Below are 21,402 nucleotides of genomic sequence, written 5' to 3' on the forward strand. Positions count from 1 at the left end.
TTTATAACGCCCTACAGCCTGCTGTCACTAGGTAACCCACACCAGGAAGAGAGGTCTGGTTTATAACGCCCTACAGCCTGCTGTCACTAGGTAACCCACACCAGGAAGGGAGGTCTGGTTTATAACGCCCTACAGCCGGCTGTCACTAGGTAACCCACACCAGGAAGAGAGGTCTGGTTTATAACGCCCTACAGCCTGCTGTCACTAGGTAACCCACACCAGGAAGAGAGGTCTGGTTTATAACGCCCTACAGCCTGCTGTCACTAGGTAACCCACACCAGGAAGAGAGGTCTGGTTTATAACGCCCTACAGCCGGCTGTCACTAGGTAACCCACACCAGGAAGAGAGGTCTGGTTTATAACGCCCTACAGGCTGCTGTCACTAGGTAACCCACACCAGGAAGAGAGAGGTCTGGTTTATAACGCCCTACAGCCTGCTGTCACTAGGTAACTCACACCAGGAAGAGAGAGGTCTGGTTTATAACGCCCTACAGCCGGCTGTCACTAGGTAACCCACACCAGGAAGAGAGAGGTCTGGTTTATAACGCCCTACAGGCTGCTGTCACTAGGTAACCCACACCAGGAAGAGAGAGGTCTGGTTTATAACGCCCTACAGCCTGCTGTCACTAGGTAACCCACACCAGGAAGAGAGAGGTCTGGTTTATAACGCCCTACAGCCGGCTGTCACTAGGTAACCCACACCAGGAAGAGAGAGGTCTGGTTTATAACGCCCTACAGGCTGCTGTCACTAGGTAACCCACACCAGGAAGAGAGAGGTCTGGTTTATAACGCCCTACAGCCTGCTGTCACTAGGTAACCCACACCAGGAAGAGAGAGTCTGGTTTATAACGCCCTACAGCCGGCTGTCACTAGGTAACCCACACCAGGAAGAGAGAGGTCTGGTTTATAACGCCCTACAGGCTGCTGTCACTAGGTAACCCACACCAGGAAGAGAGAGGTCTGGTTTATAACGCCCTACAGCCTGCTGTCACTAGGTAACCCACACCAGGAAGAGAGAGGTCTGGTTTATAACGCCCTACAGGCTGCTGTCACTAGGTAACCCACACCAGGAAGAGAGAGTCTGGTTTATAACGCCCTACAGCCTGCTGTCACTAGGTAACCCACACCAGGAAGAGAGAGGTCTGGTTTATAACGCCCTACAGCCTGCTGTCACTAGGTAACCCACACCAGGAAGAGAGAGGTCTGGTTTATAACGCCCTACAGCCTGCTGTCACTAGGTAACCCACACCAGGAAGAGAGAGGTCTGGTTTATAACGCCCTACAGCCTGCTGTCACTAGGTAACCCACACCAGGAAGAGAGAGGTCTGGTTTATAACGCCCTACAGCCTGCTGTCACTAGGTAACCCACACCAGGAAGAGAGAGGTCTGGTTTATAATGCCCTACAGCCTGCTGTCACTAGGTAACCCACACCAGGAAGAGAGAGGTCTGGTTTATAACGCCCTACAGGCTGCTGTCACTAGGTAACCCACACCAGGAAGAGAGAGGTCTGGTTTATAACGCCCTACAGCCTGCTGTCACTAGGTAACCCACACCAGGAAGAGAGAGGTCTGGTTTATAACGCCCTACAGCCGGCTGTCACTAGGTAACCCACACCAGGAAGAGAGAGGTCTGGTTTATAACGCCCTACAGCCTGCTGTCACTAGGTAACCCACACCAGGAAGTGAGAGGTCTGGTTTATAACGCCCTATAGCCTGCTGTCACTAGGTAACCCACACCAGGAAGTGAGAGGTCTGGTTTAACCATATCATCACATACAGATCCATGTGTCTCTTTTTTCCAAATCGGGATTTCTATCAGCATCACAAATATAGTTTCTGGTTCAGCCTGTTGTCCATGTGTCCCCCAGGTCAACTGTCCTCTTCTCCTGTTGTCCATGTGTCCCCCAGGTCAACTGTCCTCTTCTCCTGTTGTCCATGTGTCCCCCAGGTCAACTGTCCTCTTCTCCTGTTGTCCATGTGTCCCCCAGGTCAACTGTCCTCTTTACTCTGTTGTCCATGTGTCCCCCAGGTCAACTGTCCTCTTCTCCTGTTGTCCATGTGTCCCCCAGGTCAACTGTCCTCTTTACTCTGTTGTCCATGTGTCCCCAGGTCAACTGTCCTCTTCTCCTGTTGTCCATGTGTCCCCCAAGTCAACTGTCCTCTTTACTCTGTTGTCCAAGGTCAACTGTCCTTTGTCTTTCCTCTTTACTCTGTTGTCCATGTGTCCCCCAGGTCAACTGTCCTCTTTACTCTGTTGTCCATTTGTCCCCCAGGTCAACTGTCCTCTTTACTCTGTTGTCCATGTGTCCCCCAGGTCAACTGTCCTCTTTACTCTGTTGTCCATGTGTCCCCCAGGTCAACTGTCCTCTTCTCCTGTTGTCCATGTGTCCCCCAGGTCAACTGTCCTCTTCTCCTGTTGTCCATGTGTCCCCCAGGTCAACTGTCCTCTTCTCCTGTTGTCCATGTGTCCCCCAGGTCAACTGTCCTCTTCTCCTGTTGTCCATGTGTCCCCCAGGTCAACTGTCCTCTTCTCCTGTTGTCCATGTGTCCCCCAGGTCAACTGTCCTCTTCTCCTGTTGTCCATGTGTCCCCCAGGTCAACTGTCCTCTTCTCCTGTTGTCCATGTGTCCCCCAAGTCAACTGTCCTCTTCTCCTGTTGTCCATCATCATATTCATGGTGTATCACTGGTTTTAATAGTGAGGTGACTGCTCTCTGACTGACTGTTGTGGGTTGACTGCTGTGGGTTGACTGCTGTGGGTTGCTCTCAGTCTCTAATGGAACCACATTACTGTATTGTTGAGGTGTTTAAACACATCTCTTCTGTTGTGAATGTCTCTGGTTGTCCTGGCAACTGGTCTTTCTGGCCGGCTCAATATGTTCGATGCATTTCAGTCAACACAGATGCCCCCCCCCCCCCCCCCAATCACTGTCCATCCATCCCTCTTCCTCCATGTCGTCCCTCTTCCTCCCCCTCTTCCTCCATGTCCCTCTTCCTCCCCCTCTTCCTCCATGACCATCCCTCTTCCTCCCCCTCTTCCTCCATGACCATCCCTCTTCCTCCCCCTCTTCCTCCATGACCATCCCTCTTCCTCCCCCTCTTCCTCCATGACCATCCCTCTTCCTCCCCCTCTTCCTCCATGACCATCCCTCTTCCTCCCCCTCTTCCTCCATGTCGTCCCTCTTCAAAGCCCAGTGGAGAAGTCAAACCCAAACGCAGCGAGAGCAACAACAACATGGACAAACAAACTAATGTACAACAAAACCTGAAGAGAATTGGTAGTATATTATTACAGATTCATTTTGTATTGTATTTATTGTGTATAATGACACTTTAAAAAAAATAAATGTACATTTAGTAAAACTGTAAATCAAACCTGGCTTCTTTTCTAGAAGAGTTGATTTAAATTTTTAAATATATTTCACCTTTATTTAACCAGGTAGACCAGATCACCTTTATTTAACCAGGTAGACCAGATCACCTTTATTTAACCAGGTAGACCAGATCACCTTTATTTAACCAGGTAGACGCCAGATCACCTTTATTTAACCAGGTAGACCAGATCACCTTTATTTAACCAGGTAGACCAGATCACCTTTATTTAACCAGGTAGACCAGATCACCTTTATTTAACCAGTTAGACCAGATCACCTTTATTTAACCAGGTAGACCAGATCACCTTTATTTAACCAGGTAGACCAGATCACCTTTATTTAACCAGTTAGACCAGATCACCTTTATTTAACCAGGTAGACCAGATCACCTTTATTTAACCAGGTAGACCAGATCACCTTTATTTAACCAGTTAGACCAGATCACCTTTATTTAACCAGGTAGACCAGATCACCTTTATTTAACCAGGTAGACCAGATCACCTTTATTTAACCAGTTAGACCAGATCACCTTTATTTAACCAGGTAGACCAGATCACCTTTATTTAACCAGGTAGACCAGATCACCTTTATTTAACCAGGTAGACCAGATCACCTTTATTTAACCAGGTAGACCAGATCACCTTTATTTAACCAGGTAGACCAGATCACCTTTATTTAACCAGGTAGACCAGATCACCTTTATTTAACCAGGTAGACCAGATCACCTTTATTTAACCAGGTAGACCAGATCACCTTTATTTAACCAGGTAGACCAGATCACCTTTATTTAACCAGATCACCTTTATTTAACCAGGTAGACCAGACCAGGTAGACCAGATCACCTTTATTTAACCAGGTAGACCAGATCACCTTTATTTAACCAGGTAGACCAGATCACCTTTATTTAACCAGGTAGACCAGATCACCTTTATTTAACAGACCAGATCACCTTTATTTAACCAGGTAGACCAGATCACCTTTATTTAACCAGGTAGACCAGATCACCTTTATTTAACCAGGTAGACCAGATCACCTTTATTTAACCAGGTAGGCCAGATCACCTTTATTTAACCAGGTAGACCAGATCACCTTTATTTAACCAGGTAGACCAGTTGAGAACAGTTCATTTACAACTGCGACCTGGCCAAGGTAAAGCAAAGCAGTTCAATACAACAACACAGAGTTACACATGGAATAAACAAACATACAGTCAATAATACAATAGAACAAGTCTATATACAGTGTATGCAAATGAGGTAGGATAACGGAGGTAAGGCAATAAATAGGTCATAGTGGCGAAGTAATTACAATGTAGCAATTAAACACTGGAGTGATAGATGTGCAGAAGATGAATGTGCAAGTAGAGATACTGGGGTGCAAAGGAGCAACAATAAATAATATGGGGATGAGGTAGTTGGATGGGCTATTTACAGATGGGCTATGTACAGGTGCAGTGATCTGTGAGCTGCTCTGACAGCTGGTGCTTAAAGTCATTGGCAGCAGAGAACTGGAAGGAAAGGCGACCAAAGGAGGAATTGGCTTTGGGGATGACCAGTGACATATACCTGCTGGAACGCGTGCTACAGGTGGGTGTTGTTATCATGAACAATGAGCTGAGATGAGATAAGGCGGGGCTTTACCTAGCAAAGACTTATAGATGACCTGTAGCCAGTGGGTTTGGCGACGAATATGAAGCAAGGGCCAGCCAACGAGAGCATACAGGTCGCGGTGGTGGGTAGTATATGGGGCTTTGGTGACAAAACGGATGGCACTGTGATAGACATATTTTGTAAATGACATCGCCGAAGTCAAGGATCGGTAGGATAGTCAGTTTTACGAGGGTATGTTTGGCAGTATGAGTGAAGGATTCTTTGTAGCGAAATAGGAAGCCAATTCAATATTTAATTTTGGAATGGAAATGCTTAATGTGAGTCTGGAAGGAGAGTTTACAGTCTAACCAGACTCCTAGGTATTTGTAGTTGTCCACATATTCTAAGTCAGAACCGTCCAGAGCAGTGATGCTGGACAGGCGGGCAGGTGCAGGTAGTAATCGGTTGAAGAGCATGCACTTAGTTGTACTTGTATTTAAGATCAGTTGTAGGCCACGGAAGGAGAGTTGTATGACATTGAAGCTCATCTGGAGGTTTGTTAACACAGTGTCCAAAGAAGAGCCAGAAGTATACAGAATGGTGTCGTCTGCGTAGAAGTATATCAGAGAATCACCAGCAGCAAGAGCAACATCATTGATGTATACATAGAAGAGTCGGCCCGAGAACTGAAACCTGTGGCACCCCCATAGAAGACTGCCAGAGGCCCGGACAACAGACCCTCCGATTTGACACACTGAACTCTATCTGAGAAGTAGTTGGTGAACCAGGCGAGGCAATCATTTGAGAAACCAAGGCTGTTGATTCTGCCGATAAGAATGTGGTGACTGACAGAGTTGAAGGTCTTGGCCAGGTCGATGAAGATGGCTGCACAGTATTGTCTCTTATCGATGGCGGTTATGATGTCGTTTAGGACCTTCAGCGTGGCTGAGGTGCACCCGCGACCGGCTCGGAAACCAGATTGCACAGCGGAGAAGGTTAACTTGGGTTTCGAAGACCTTAGAATGGCAGGGTAGGATATATTTAGGTCTATAGCAGTTTGGATCTATAGTGTCTCCCCCTTTGAAGATGGGATGACCGCGGCAGCTTTCCAATCTTTGGGGATTTCAGACAATACGAAAGAGGTTGAACATTCTAGTAATAGGGGTGGCAACAATTTCGGCGGGTCATTTTAGAGAGGGTCCAGATTGTCTAGCCCGGCTGATTTGTAGGGGTCCAGATTTTGCAGCTCTTTCAGAACATCAGCTGACTGGATTTGGGAGAAAGAGAAATGGGGGAGGCTTGGGCGAGTTGCTGCGGGGTGTTTGCAGTGCTGTTGGCCGGGGTTGGGGTAGCCAGGTGGAAAGCATGGCCAGCCGTAGAAAAATGCTTATTGAGAATTTCAATTATCGTGGATTTATCAGTGGGGGCAGTGTTTCCTATCTTCAGTGCAGTGGACAGCTGGGAGGAGGTGCTTTTATTCTCTGTGGACTTTACAGTGTCCCAGAAGGAGGTGCTCTTATTCTCCATGGACTTTACAGTGTCCCAGAAGGAGGTGCTCTTATTCTCCATGGAATTTACAGTGTCCCAGAAGGAGGTGCTCTTATTCTCCATGGAATTTACAGTGTCCCAGAAGGAGGTGCTCTTATTCTCCATGGATTTTACAGTGTCCCAGAAGGAGGTGCTCTTATTCTCCATGGACTTTACAGTGTCCCAGAAGGAGGTGCTCTTATTCTCCATGGACTTTACAGTGTCCCAGAAGAAGGTGCTCTTTTTCTCCATGGACTTTACAGTGTCCCAGAAGGAGGTGCTCTTATTCTCCATGGACTTTACAGTGTCCCAGAAGGAGGTGCTCTTATTCTCCATGGACTTTACAGTGTCCCAGAACTTTTTGGAGTTGGAGCTACAGGATGCAAACTTCTGCCTGAAGAAGCTGACCTTAGCTTTCCTGACTGACTGTGTATATTGGTTCCTAACTTCCCTGAAAAGTTGCATATCGCTGGGGCTATTCGATGCTAATGCAGAACACCACAGGATGGTTTTGTGATGCTTCTCGTGCTTCCATTACAGTGCCTTGTGTTTGTTGATGTAAAGGGTTTTCCACTAATGTGATTTGACCAGGAAAAACTCTGGGCCTTTCACTTATTTCTACTTATTGTGGGACATTCAGGGCAGCCTACATACCATTGGATGAGTAACGATGTCAGAAGAGGTGTCGATTTGAAGGGGGAGAAGGATGCAATGTAGCTGAGAGCCAGCAGGAGGCGCCAGTGGTAGTGGAAACGTTGCGCTGGGTGGTGTGCCTGCGGGGTTTCGAGAGAGGAGGAGAGGAGGAGGAGCAGTCGAAAGAGGAGGAGAGAAGGTAGACAGTGGAAAATGTCTAAATGCTGGGCTGGGAACTTAAACTAAGTCATGGGGTGGTCTCTGAGAATGTTTATTACATTTAAAAATTAAAACATTTTAAGAACTGGGGGAAACTATAACTAAATAATGCAACCATTGGCAGGATGTGTAATCTCCATTTTATCAACTCTTTAAGATCTGTTGAAGATCTCTGTATTGGGGTTGCCATCAAAGAAAGACTCCACCCAAATGATTTATCCAACTCCCCCCATCGCACGTACACCCCGTGCTCTCCACCCTCCTCAACCTTCCCTGCCAGTACCCCACCCAACCTTTTTCCCAACTCTAAACAGTAGAGATTCAGGGTTAGTCCCAGAGTTTTTCTTGGCATCGCTGGGAGAGGAGGTGCATTGAGAGAGGAGAGAGAGAGAGAAAGGTGTAGTCAGTGTGTTCCTGTATTCCTCCAGCTAGCAGAGAGAGGACCCCTTCATTTGAAACATATTCAACTCTGGAGAGAAACCATCCCAAGGACTGACAGGCTTCTGGTTGCCCTTACCTCACAGGAGCACACGGAGTAGCTGGTATTTACTGACAGTAGAGAGAGAGAGCACCCTCCTGAGTACCTGGTATTTACTGACAGTAGAGAGAGAGAGCACCCTCCTGAGTAGCTGGTATTTACTGACAGTAGAGAGAGAGAGCACCCTCCTGAGTAGCTGGTATTTACTGACAGTAGAGAGAGAGAGCACCCTCCTGAGTAGCTGGTATTTACTGACAGTAGAGAGAGAGAGCACCCTCCTGAGTAGCTGGTATTTACTGACAGTAGAGAGAGAGAGCACCCTCCTGAGTAGCTGGTATTTACTGACAGTAGAGAGAGTAGCTGGTATTTACACCCTCCTGAGTAGCTGGTATTTACTGACAGTAGAGAGAGAGAGCACCCTCCTGAGTAGCTGGTATTTACTGACAGTAGAGAGAGAGAGCATCCTCCTGAGTACCTGGTATTTACTGACAGTAGAGAGAGAGAGCACCCTCCTGAGTAGCTGGTATTTACTGACAGTAGAGAGAGAGCACCCTCCTGAGTAGCTGGTATTTACTAACAGCATACATGCAGCAGCATTCTTCAACCTCCTGAAGGGAGGAGACGTTTCTCCCATCTTCGCCAGGTAAGGCTTTTGTTCTCTGACTTTTAAAACCCATGTTTCCTAAACTGTGTTAACAAGTTCCCGTATAAAGACCTTTTGTGGAAATTGTGATGCGCTGAAATGGAACAAGTTGAAAGTTTAGTATTTGAATCAGTGAAATTGAAAGTCTTGGTGACGGTCTGCTCTGATGCATTTAGCTAGGGTCACCCTGTTCCCAGTGTTATAGTGAACTCCAAGATACATCGCCCTGTCTGTTAAAACTACCAAACGCTGTGTCTGTACAGTTCCCCACTGCGCCATCTCTAACTTAACCCCCCCAATACGCCACGTCTATCTCTATGGCCCCTGTTAATTAATGATACAAACTGTTCACACCCCTATTTGTTTGGCAGAGAACATTTCACAGGTTTAAAGCTCATTTCCTGCACATTTTGATAAGGGTTGGAGAGAAAAACAATCTGTTTTAAAGTGCATTTCCTGCAATTCTACACATTTTGCCCCACTCCCCCTCCCCCAGGTGCACCCCACAGTTTGTGGACCACTGCTCTAGAATATTCTATCTGACAGTCCTCTGGAATGTTCACTATAGATTATGTTTGGCTCTGCCAGTACTCTAGAATGTTCACTATAGATTCTGTTTGGCTCTGCCAGTACTCTAGAATGTTCACTATAGATTCTGTTTGGCTCTGCCAGTACTCTAGAATGTTCACTATAGATTATATTTGGCTCTGAATGTTCACTATATATTCTGTTTGGCTCTGCCAGTACTCTAGAATGTTCACTATAGATTCTATTTGGCTCTGCCAGTACTCTGGAATGTTCACTATAGATTCTGTTTGGCTCTGCCAGTACTCTAGAATGTTCACTATAGATTCTATTTGGCTCTGCCAGTACTCTGGAATGTTCACTATAGATTATATTTGGCTCTGCCAGTACTCTAGAATGTTCACTATAGATTCTGTTTGGCTCTGCCAGTACTCTAGAATGTTCACTATAGATTCTGTTTGGCTCTGCCAGTACTCTAGAATGTTCACTATAGATTATATTTGGCTCTGCCAGTGATCTAGAATGTTCACTATAGATTCTGTTTGGCTCTGCCAGTACTCTAGAATGTTCACTATAGATTCTGTTTGGCTCTGCCAGTACTCTAGAATGTTCACTATAGATTCTGTTTGGCTCTGCCAGTACTCTAGAATGTTCACTATAGATTCTATTTGGCTCTGCCAGTGATCTAGATAGAATGGTAACTTGCTTGTTTCCAGTCCAAGGACTGACTGACTGTGTTGCAATGTGTACAAACCCACAAGGCATTTTCCATGATCTTCAACAGTGTGTTATGCTTTCATAAAGGAGCCTAACCCAAAACCCCGAGCTAGATAGTAGTTAAGCCATAGGAACCATTTTCTCCATATCCTATGTCTAATACTGCTGTTTGGATTATATTGTGATGATACCAACTCCTCTCTCCTCTGTCACCATTTTGATTCTACCCCTCTGCCCCATTTAGTCTTCTGACATGAAAATAATCTCTCTCTCTCTCTCCCTTTCTCCCCGCTGTAGTGAAAAACTAAAACAACCAATGAAACCCACAAAGTGAATTAAAGACAAAAAGAATGAGACATTAACAGTAAACATTACACACAACAAGTTTAAAGACAATAACATTTAAAATGTATTATTAGCAGTAAAATAAATCTAGTTTGTGAAAATGTTGTTTGATTTCTTTGTGGATCTGTGTAATTTGAGGGAAATAAGTGTCTCTAATATGGCCCTACATTTAGCAGGAGGTTAGGAAGTGCAGCTCAGTTTCCACCTTATTTTGTGGGCAGTGTGCACATAGCCTGTCTTCTCTTGAGAGCCATGTCTGCCTACGGCGGCCTTTCTCAATAGCAAGGCTATGCTCTGTAACTATACATTCATGTACATACTACCTCAATTGGCCCGACCAACCAGTGCCCCTGCACATTGGCTAACCGGGCTGCATTGTGTCCCACCACCCGCCAACCCCTCTTTTACACTACTGCTCTTTTATAGCCTCTCTACTGTATATAACCTCTCTACTGTATCTAGCCTCTACTGTATCTAGCCACTCTACTGTATCTAGCCTCTCTACTGTATATAACCTCTCTACTGTATGTAGCCTCTCTACTGTATGTAGCCTCTCTACTGTATGTAGCCTCTCTACTGTATGTAGCCTCTCTACTGTATATAACCTCTAATGTATCTAGCCTCTCTACTGTATCTAGCCTCTCTACTGTATCTAGCCTCTCTACTGTATGTAGCCTCTCTACTGTATATAGCCTCTCTACTGTATATAGCCTCTACTGTATATAGCCTCTCTACTGTATGTAGCCTCTCTACTGTATATAGCATCTACTGTATATAGCCTCTCTACTGTATATAGCCTCTACTGTATATAGCCTCTCTACTGTATATAGCCTCTCTACTGTATATAGCCTCACTACTGTATATAGCCTCTACTGTATATAGCCTCTCTACTGTATATAGCCTCTCTACTGTATATAGCCTCTCTACTGTATATAGCCTCTACTGTATCTAGCCTCTCTACTGTATATAGCCTCTCTACTGTATATAGCCTCTCTACTGTATATAGCCTCTCTACTGTATATAGCCTCTCTACTGTATATAGCCTCTCTACTGTATATAGCCTCACTACTGTATATAGCCTCTACTGTATCTAGCCTCTCTACTGTATCTAGCCTCTCTACTGTATATAGCCTCTCTACTGTATCTAGCCTCTCTACTGTATATAGCCTCTCTACTGTATATCGCCTCTCTACTGTATATAGCCTCTCTACTGTATATAACCTCTCTACTGTATATAACCTCTCTACTGTATATATCCTCTCTACTGTATATCGCCTCTCTACTGTATATAGCCTCTCTACTGTATATAGCCTCTCTACTGTATATAACCTCTCTACTGTATATAGCCTCTCTACTGTATATAGCCTCTCTACTGTATATAGCCTCTCTACTGTATATAGCCTCTACTGTATATCGCCTCTCTACTGTATATAGCCTCTCTACTGTATATCGCCTCTCTACTGTATATAGCCTCTCTACTGTATATAACCTCTCTACTGTATATAACCTCTCTACTGTATATAACCTCTCTACTGTATATAGCCTCACTACTGTATATAGCCTCTACTGTATATAGCCTCTCTACTGTATATAGCCTCTCTACTGTATATAGCCTCTCTACTGTATATAGCCTCACTACTGTATATAGCCTCTACTGTATATAGCCTCTCTACTGTATCTAGCCTCTCTACTGTATCTAGCCTCTCTACTGTATCTAGCCTCTCTACTGTATGTAGCCTCTCTACTGTATATATCCTCTCTACTGTATATATCCTCTCTACTGTATATATCCTCTCTACTGTATATATCCTCTCTACTGTATATAGGCTCTCTACTGTATATAACCTCTCTACTGTATATAGCCTCTCTACTGTATATAGCCTCTCTACTGTATATAGCCTCACTACTGTATATAGCCTCTACTGTATATCGCCTCTCTACTGTATATAGCCTCTCTACTGTATATAGCCTCTCTACTGTATATAGCCTCTCTACTGTATATAACCTCTCTACTGTATATAACCTCTCTACTGTATATAGCCTCTCTACTGTATATAGCCTCTCTACTGTATATAGCCTCACTACTGTATATAGCCTCTACTGTATATAGCCTCTCTACTGTATATAGCCTCTCTACTGTATATAGCCTCTCTACTGTATATAGCCTCACTACTGTATATAGCCTCTACTGTATATAGCCTCTCTACTGTATATATCCTCTCTACTGTATATAGCCTCTACTGTATATAGCCTCTCTACTGTATATAGCCTCTACTGTATATAGCCTCTCTACTGTATATAGCCTCTACTGTATCTAGCCTCTCTACTGTATCTAGCCTCTCTACTGTATCTAGCCTCTCTACTGTATCTAGCCTCTCTACTGTATATAGCCTCTCTAATGTATGTAGCCTCTCTACTGTATCTAGCCTCTCTACTGTATCTAGCCTCTCTACTGTATCTAGCCTCTCTAATGTATATAACCTCTCTACTGTATATAACCTCTCTACTGTATCTAGCCTCTCTACTGTATCTAGCCTCTCTAATGTATATAACCTCTCTAATGTATATAGCCTCTCTACTGTATATAGCCTCTCTACTGTATATAGCCTCTCTACTGTATATAGCCTCTCTACTGTATCTAGCCTCTCTACTGTATCTAGCCTCTCTACTGTATATAACCTCTACTGTATATATCCTCTACTGTATATAGCCTCTCTACTGTATCTAGCCTCTCTACTGTATCTAGCCTCTCTACTGTATATAACCTCTCTACTGTATCTAGCCTCTCTACTGTATATAGCCTATACTGTATGTAGCCTCTCTACTGTATATAGCCTCTACTGTATCTAGCCTCTCTACTGTATCTAGCATCTCTACTGTATATAACCTCTCTACTGTATATATCCTCTACTGTATCTAGCCTCTCTACTGTATCTAGCATCTCTACTGTATATAACATCTCTACTGTATATAGCCTCTACTGTATCTAGCCTCTCTACTGTATCTAGCATCTCTACTGTATATAACATCTCTACTGTATATAGCCTCTACTGTATCTAGCCTCTCTACTGTATCTAGCATCTCTACTGTATATAACATCTCTACTGTATATAACCTCTCTACTGTATCTAGCCTCTCTACTGTATCTAGCCTCTCTACTGTATATCGCCTCTCTACTGTATATAGCATCTCTACTGTATATAACCTCTCTACTGTATATCGCCTCTCGACTGTATATAGCCTCTCGACTGTATATAGCCTCTCTACTGTATATAGCCTCTCTACTGTATATAGCCTCTACTGTATATCGCCTCTCTACTGTATATAGCCTCTCTACTGTATATAGCCTCTCTACTGTATATAGCCTCTCTACTGTATATAGCCTCACTACTGTATATAGCCTCTACTGTATATAGCCTCTCTACTGTATATAGCCTCTCTACTGTATATATCCTCTCTACTGTATATAGCCTCTACTGTATATAGCCTCTCTACTGTATATAGCCTCCTACACCTGTTGTATTCAGCATTTCACTGTAAGGTCTACTACACCTGTTGTATTCATCATTTCACTGTGAGGTCTACTACACCTGTTGTATTCAGCATTTCACTGTGAGGTCTACTACACCTGTTGTATTCAGCATTTCACTGTAAGGTCTACTACACCTGTTGTATTCAGCATTTCACTGTAAGGTCTACTACACCTGTTGTATTCAGCATTTCACTGTAAGGTCTACTACACCTGTTGTATTCATCATTTCACTGTGAGGTCTACTACACCTGTTGTATTCAGCATTTCACTGTGAGGTCTACTACACCTGTTGTATTCAGCATTTCACTGTGAGGTCTACTACACCTGTTGTATTCAGCATTTCACTGTGAGGTCTACTACACCTGTTGTATTCAGCATTTCACTGTGAGGTCTACTACACCTGTTGTATTCAGCATTTCACTGTGAGGTCTACTACACCTGTTGTATTCAGCATTTCACTGTGAGGTCTACTACACCTGTTGTATTCAGCATTTCACTGTGAGGTCTACTACACCTGTTGTATTCAGCATTTCACTCTACTACACCTGTTGTATTCAGCATTTCACTGTGAGGTCTACTACACTGTTGTATTCAGCATTTCACTGTGAGGTCTACCTACACCTGTTGTATTCAGCATTTCACTGTGAGGTCTACTACACTGTTGTATTCAGCATTTCACTGTGAGGTCTACTACACCTGTTGTATTCATTTCACTGTGAGGTCTACTACACCTGTTGTATTCGGCATTTCACTGTGAGGTCTACTACACCTGTTGTATTCGGCATTTCACTGTGAGGTCTACTACACCTGTTGTATTCAGCATTTCACTGTGAGGTCTACTATACCTGTTGTATTCAGCATTTCACTGTAGGTCTATACACCTGTTGTATTCAGCATTTCACTGTGAGGTCTACTACACCTGTTGTATTCAGCATTTCACTGTGAGGTCTACTATACCTGTTGTATTCAGCATTTCACTGTGAGGTCTACCACCTGTTGTATTCAGCATTTCACTGTGATCTACTACCTGTTGTATTCAGCATTTCACTGTGAGGTCTACTACACCTGTTGTATTCAGCATTTCACTGTGAGGTCTACTACACCTGTTGTATTTAGCATTTCACTGTGAGGTCTACTACACCTGTTGTATTCAGCATTTCACTGTGAGGTCTACTACACCTGTTGTATTCATCATTTCACTGTGAGGTCTACTACACCTGTTGTATTCAGCATTTCACTGTGAGGTCTACTACACCTGTTGTATTCAGCATTTCACTGTGAGGTCTACTACACCTGTTGTATTCAGCATTTCACTGTGAGGTCTACTACACCTGTTGTATTCAACATTTCACTGTAAGGTCTACTACACCTGTTGTATTCAGCATTTCACTGTGAGGTCTACTACACCTGTTGTATTCATCATTTCACTGTGAGGTCTACTACACCTGTTGTATTCAGCATTTCACTGTAAGGTCTACCTACACCTGTTGTATTCAGCATTTCACTGTAAGGTCTACTACACCTGTTGTATTCATCATTTCACTGTAAGGTCTACTACACCTGTTGTATTCAGCATTTCACTGTGAGGTCTACTACACCTGTTGTATTCAGCATTTCACTGTCTACACCTGTTGTATTCAGCATTTCACTGTGAGGTCTACTACACCTGTTGTATTCAGCATTTCACTGTGAGGTCTACACCTGTTGTATTCAGCATTTCACTGTAAGGTCTACTACACCTGTTGTATTCAGCATTTCACTGTGAGGTCTACTACACCTGTTGTATTCAACATTTCACTGTAAGGTCTACTACACCTGTTGTATTCAGCATTTCACTGTGAGGTCTACTACACCTGTTGTATTCATCATTTCACTGTGAGGTCTACTACACCTGTTGTATTCAGCATTTCACTGTAAGGTCTACCTACACCTGTTGTATTCAGCATTTCACTGTAAGGTCTACTACACCTGTTGTATTCAGCATTTCACTGTAAGGTCTACTACACCTGTTGTATTCAGCATTTCACTGTGAGGTCTACTACACCTGTTGTATTCAGCATTTCACTGTGAGGTCTACTACACCTGTTGTATTCAGCATTTCACTGTAAGGTCTACTACACCTGTTGTATTCAGCATTTCACTGTGAGGTCTACTACACCTGTTGTATTCAGCATTTCACTGTGAGGTCTACACCTGTTGTATTCAGCATTTCACTGTAAGGTCTACTACACCTGTTGTATTCAGCATTTCACTGTAAGGTCTACTACACCTGTTGTATTCAGCATTTCACTGTAAGGTCTACTACACCTGTTGTATTCAGCATTTCACTGTGAGGTCTACTACACCTGTTGTATTCAGCATTTCACTGTGAGGTCTACTACACCTGTTGTATTCAGCATTTCACTGTGAGGTCTACTACACCTGTTGTATTCAGCATTTCACTGTGAGGTCTACTACACCTGTTGTATTCAACATTTCACTGTAAGGTCTACTACACCTGTTGTATTCAGCATTTCACTGTGAGGTCTACTACACCTGTTGTATTCAGCATTTCACTGTGAGGTCTACTACACCTGTTGTATTCAGCATTTCACTGTGAGGTCTACTACACCTGTTGTATTCAACATTTCACTGTAAGGTCTACTACACCTGTTGTATTCAGCATTTCACTGTGAGGTCTACTACACCTGTTGTATTCATCATTTCACTGTGAGGTCTACTACACCTGTTGTATTCAGCATTTCACTGTAAGGTCTACCTACACCTGTTGTATTCAGCATTTCACTGTAAGGTCTACTACACCTGTTGTATTCAGCATTTCACTGTGAGGTCTACTACACCTGTTGTATTCAACATTTCACTGTAAGGTCTACTACACCTGTTGTATTCAGCATTTCACTGTGAGGTCTACTACACCTGTTGTATTCATCATTTCACTGTGAGGTCTACTACACCTGTTGTATTCAGCATTTCACTGTAAGGTCTACCTACACCTGTTGTATTCAGCATTTCACTGTAAGGTCTACTACACCTGTTGTATTCAGCATTTCACTGTAAGGTCTACTACACCTGTTGTATTCAGCATTTCACTGTGAGGTCTACTACACCTGTTGTATTCAGCATTTCACTGTAAGGTCTACCTACACCTGTTGTATTCAGCATTTCACTGTAAGGTCTACTACACCTGTTGTATTCAGCATTTCACTGTAAGGTCTACTACACCTGTTGTATTCAGCATTTCACTGTGAGGTCTACTACACCTGTTGTATTCAGCATTTCACTGTGAGGTCTACAACACCTGTTGTATTCAGCATTTCACTGTAAGGTCTACTACACCTGTTGTATTCAGCATTTCACTGTGAGGTCTACTACACCTGTTGTATTCAGCATTTCACTGTGAGGTCTACACCTGTTGTATTCAGCATTTCACTGTGAGGTCTACACCTGTTGTATTCAGCATTTCACTGTAAGGTCTACTACACCTGTTGTATTCAGCATTTCACTGTAAGGTCTACTACACCTGTTGTATTCAGCATTTCACTGTAAGGTCTACTACACCTGTTGTATTCAGCATTTCACTGTGAGGTCTACTACACCTGTTGTATTCAGCATTTCACTGTGAGGTCTACCTACACCTGTTGTATTCAGCATTTCACTGTGAGGTCTACTACACCTGTTGTATTCAGCATTTCACTGTAAGGTCTACTACACCTGCACGTGACAAATAAACTTTGATTTGATGAGTCTGTCAGTCGAGGCTTTTCTTAGTTTTGGGTTAGTCACAGTCGTCAGGTATTCTGCCACAATGTAACCTCGTCGCGGCATGGCTTCCATGGCAGAAATCATTTAAAAATGTGTCGGAAACCTGGTGTAAAATTGATGCCTCGCAACACGTCAAACGAATCGAATACCTTCTTTGGGTGGAGCTCCACTCGCCCGGGCGCGAACCAGGGACCCTCTGCACACATCAACAACAGTCACCCCACGAAGCATCGTTACCCATCGCTCCACAAAAGCTGTGGCCCTTGCAGAGCAAGGGGAACCACTACTTCAAGGTCTCAGAGCGAGTGACGTCACCGATTGAACCTCTATTTAGCGCGCATGCTCGTTAATCATCCCATTCATCTCATTCCAAAATCATGGCCATTAATATGGAGTTGTTCCCCCCTTGCTGCTATAACATTCTCCACTCTTCAGGGAAGGCTTTCCACTAGATGTTGGAACATTGCTGCTATAACAGCCTCCTCTCTTCTGGGAAGGCTTTCCACTAGATGTTGGAACATTGCTGTTATAACAGCCTCCACTCTTCTGGGAAGGCTTTCCATTAGATGTTGGAACATTGCTGCTATAACAGCCTCCACTCTTCTGGGAAGGCTTTCCACTAGATGTTGGAACATTGCTGCTATAACAGCCTCCACTCTGCTGGGAAGGCTTTCCACTAGATGTTGGAACATTGCTGCTATAATAGCCTCCACTCTTCTGGGAAGGCTTTCCACTAGATGTTGGAACATTGCTGCTATAACAGCCTCCACTCTTCTGGGAAGGCTTTCCACTAGATGTTGGAACATTGCTGCTATAACAGCCTCCACTCTTCTGGGAAGGCTTTCCACTAGATGTTGGAACTTTGCTGCTATAACAGCCTCCACTCTGCTGGGAAGGCTTTCCACTAGATGTTGGAACATTGCTGCTATAACAGCCTCCACTCTTCTGGGAAGGCTTTCCACTAGATGTTGGAACATTGCTGCTTTAACAGCCTCCACTCTTCTGGGAAGGCTTTCCACTAGATGTTGGAACATTGCTGCTATAACAGCCTCCACTCTTCTGGGAAGGCTTTCCACTAGATGTGGGAACATTGCTGCTATAACAGCCTCCACTCTTCTGGGAAGGCTTTCCACTAGATGTTGGAACATTGCTGCTATAACAGCCTCCACTCTTCTGGGAAGGCTTTCCACTAGATGTTGGAACATTGCTGCTATAATAGCCTCCACTCTTCTGGGAAGGCTTTCCACTAGATGTGGGAACATTGCTGCTATAACAGCCTCCACTCTTCTGGGAAGGCTTTCCACTAGATGTTGGAACATTGCTGCTATAACAGCCTCCACTCTTCTGGGAAGGCTTTCCACTAGATGTTGGAACATTGCTGCTATAACAGCCTCCACTCTTCTGGGAAGGCTTTCCACTAGATGTTGGAACATTGCTGCTATAACAGCCTCCACTCTTCTGGGAAGGCTTTCCACTAGATGTTGGAACATTGCTGCTATAACAGCCTCCACTCTTCTGGGAAGGCTTTCCACTAGATGTTGGAACATTGCTGCTATAACAGCCTCCACTCTTCTGGGAAGGCTTTCCACTAGATGTTTCAATTCATCCCAAAGGTGTTCGATGGGGTTGAGGTCAGGGCTCTGTACAGGCCAGTCAAGTTCTTCCACAACGATCTCAACAAAACATGTCTGTATGGACCTTGCTTTGTGCACGTGGGGCATTGTCATGCTGAAACAGGAAAGGGCCTTTCCCAAACTGTTACCACAAAGTTGGAAGCACAGAATAGTCTAGAATGTCATTGTATGCTGTAGCATTAAGATTTCCCTTCACCGGAACTAAGGGGCCTGAACCATGAAAAACAGCCCCAGAACATTATTCCTCCTCCACCAAACTTTACAGTGGGCACTGTGCATTGGGGCAGGTAGAGTTCTCCTGGCATCTACCAAACCCATATTCCTCCGTCAGACTGCCATACGGTGAAGCGTGATCCATCACTCCAGAGAACGTGTTTCCACTGCTTCAGAGTCCAATGGCGGCGAGCTTTACATCACTCCAGCCAACGCTTGGCATTATACTTGGTGATCTTAGGCTTGTGTGCGGCTGCTCGGCCACGGAAACCCATTTCATGAAGCTCCCGACGAACAGTTCTTGTGTTGACGTTGCTTCCAGAGGCAGTTTGGAACTCGGTAGTGAGTGTTGCAACCGAGGACAGATCATTTTTACGCACTTCGGAGGTCCCGTTCTGTGAGCTTGTGTGGTCTACCACTTCGTGTCTGAGCCGTTGTTGCTCCTAAACATTTCCACTTCACAAACAGCACTTACAGTTGACCGGGGCAGCTCTAGTAGGGCAAAAATTTGATGAACTGACTTGTTGGCATCCTGTGACGGTGCCACGTTGAAAGTCACTGAGCTCTTCAGCAAGGCCATTCTACTGCCAATGTTTGTCTATGGAGATTGCATGGCTGTGTGCTTGATTTTATACACCTGTTATCAACGGGTGTGGCTGAAATAGCCGAATCCACTCATTTGAAAGCTGGGAAGGCTTTATACTTTTGTATATATAGTGTATCAGCCAGATCCTAACTGGGATTTCTAATTTGATGTTCCTTTTGATGGCGTAGAAGGCTCCTCTTGACCCTCAGATTGTTCACAGCCTTGTGGAAGTTACCTGTGGTGTTGATGTTTAGGCCGAGGTAGGTGTAATTATTTGTGTTGCTCTAGGGCAACAGTGTCTAGACGGAATTTATGTTAGTGGTCCTGGTATCTGGACCTTACTGTCAGGGCCCAGGTCTGATGGAATCTATACAGAAGATCTAGGTGCTGCTGTAGGCCCTCTTTAGTTGGGGACAGAAACACCAGATCACCAGTAGACATTTGACTTCATTCAGATTCTAGTAGGGTGAGGCCAGGTGCTGCAGACTTTTCTAGTGCCCGCGTCAATTAGTTGACATATATGTTGAAGAGGGTGGGGCTTTCCATCACTGCTTTCCATCAGTTTATACAGCAGACCCTCATGCCTAATTGAGTCAATAGCTTTTTTTAAATCAACAAAGCATGAGAATACTTTGGCTTGTTTAGGATTGTTTTTAAAATTATTTTTAATTAAGGTTTGCCAGGTGAATACATGGTCTGTGATACGGTATTCTGGTAAGAGGCCAATTTGTCATTTTGTTTTCACTGAAGAAATGTTGGAGTCTGCTGTTGATGATACTGCAGAGGCTATCCCTGAGGTTGTTGTTGACACAGACTCCACAGTTCATTCAATGGAATTGGAGAATCCATTGCGTTCTGGTAGTCTTTAATAGTTGATTCTAAGTTTAGTAAATGATCATGATTCATATATTTTAGCTCTAGGTTCTTTGTTATAGGGCCGAAAAGGTTGGAGAAGTGGTTTATCCCATACATATATCTCCATTTTCTATTAGATAACTATTTGTGTTGTTTATTCAGTGTTTCACAGAAGTGACTTGATACTCTGGAATCTTCCATCTCTCTAGCTAGGTTTCCACGGCAACAGATTTCCATGCATATATTCTAAAATCTGGATAAAGACAATATGTGCATTTCCCCACCTGTGGTGCTTCCTGCTGTTCCCACCAAACGGACTTGTTGCGTGATGGAAGAAGTGCACAAAATTAACTTTTCCGTTTAAGTTTTCATTTACCGAATAAAAATCGAAAATTCGATGTGTTTCCATCGTGTTTCCAACCTTACCGGTAGTTTAGACACGAAAACTGTTGCGCTAAATATGAAATGTGCCTCCTCTGGTCTTGGCCCGTGCGCTCTTTCCAACATCTCTCAGATACAGTGCAGGTTGTCTTAGTCTACATGATAATGACATTATTATGGGTCAAAGAGAGAATATTAGTCAAACAGCAGCCAAGCGTCGATCATCGTGTCACCAGAATAAGACCCTAGATATTTATAAAAAGGAGCATCTAGCTCATCACCTTTCACCACCCTGTGAAGTTCATGATATATTATAAATCATTTGAAGCCTAATAAACTACCTGGTTTCCCGAGTGGTAGTGGGAGGACCACACAGCATATTATCGCGTGA

The 21,402-nt window shown here is 44.0% G+C and overlaps 1 protein-coding gene across 1 annotated transcript in view; it reads left to right on the forward strand.

Annotated features, from left to right (window-relative positions):
• Positions 1 to 8,194: 8,194 nt before the first annotated feature.
• The window catches only part of ehd2b (EH-domain containing 2b), a 51,624-nt gene continuing 38,416 nt past the window's right edge, over positions 8,195 to 21,402 (forward strand). The window contains exon 1 of the mRNA XM_065000620.1: positions 8,195 to 8,461. The gene's annotated coding sequence lies outside the window, so the exon portion shown is untranslated. The remainder of the gene's footprint in view (positions 8,462 to 21,402) is intronic.

The sequence above is a fragment of the Oncorhynchus nerka genome, linkage group LG14 (assembly GCF_034236695.1).
Source record: "Oncorhynchus nerka isolate Pitt River linkage group LG14, Oner_Uvic_2.0, whole genome shotgun sequence".
Taxonomy (NCBI): domain Eukaryota; kingdom Metazoa; phylum Chordata; class Actinopteri; order Salmoniformes; family Salmonidae; genus Oncorhynchus; species Oncorhynchus nerka.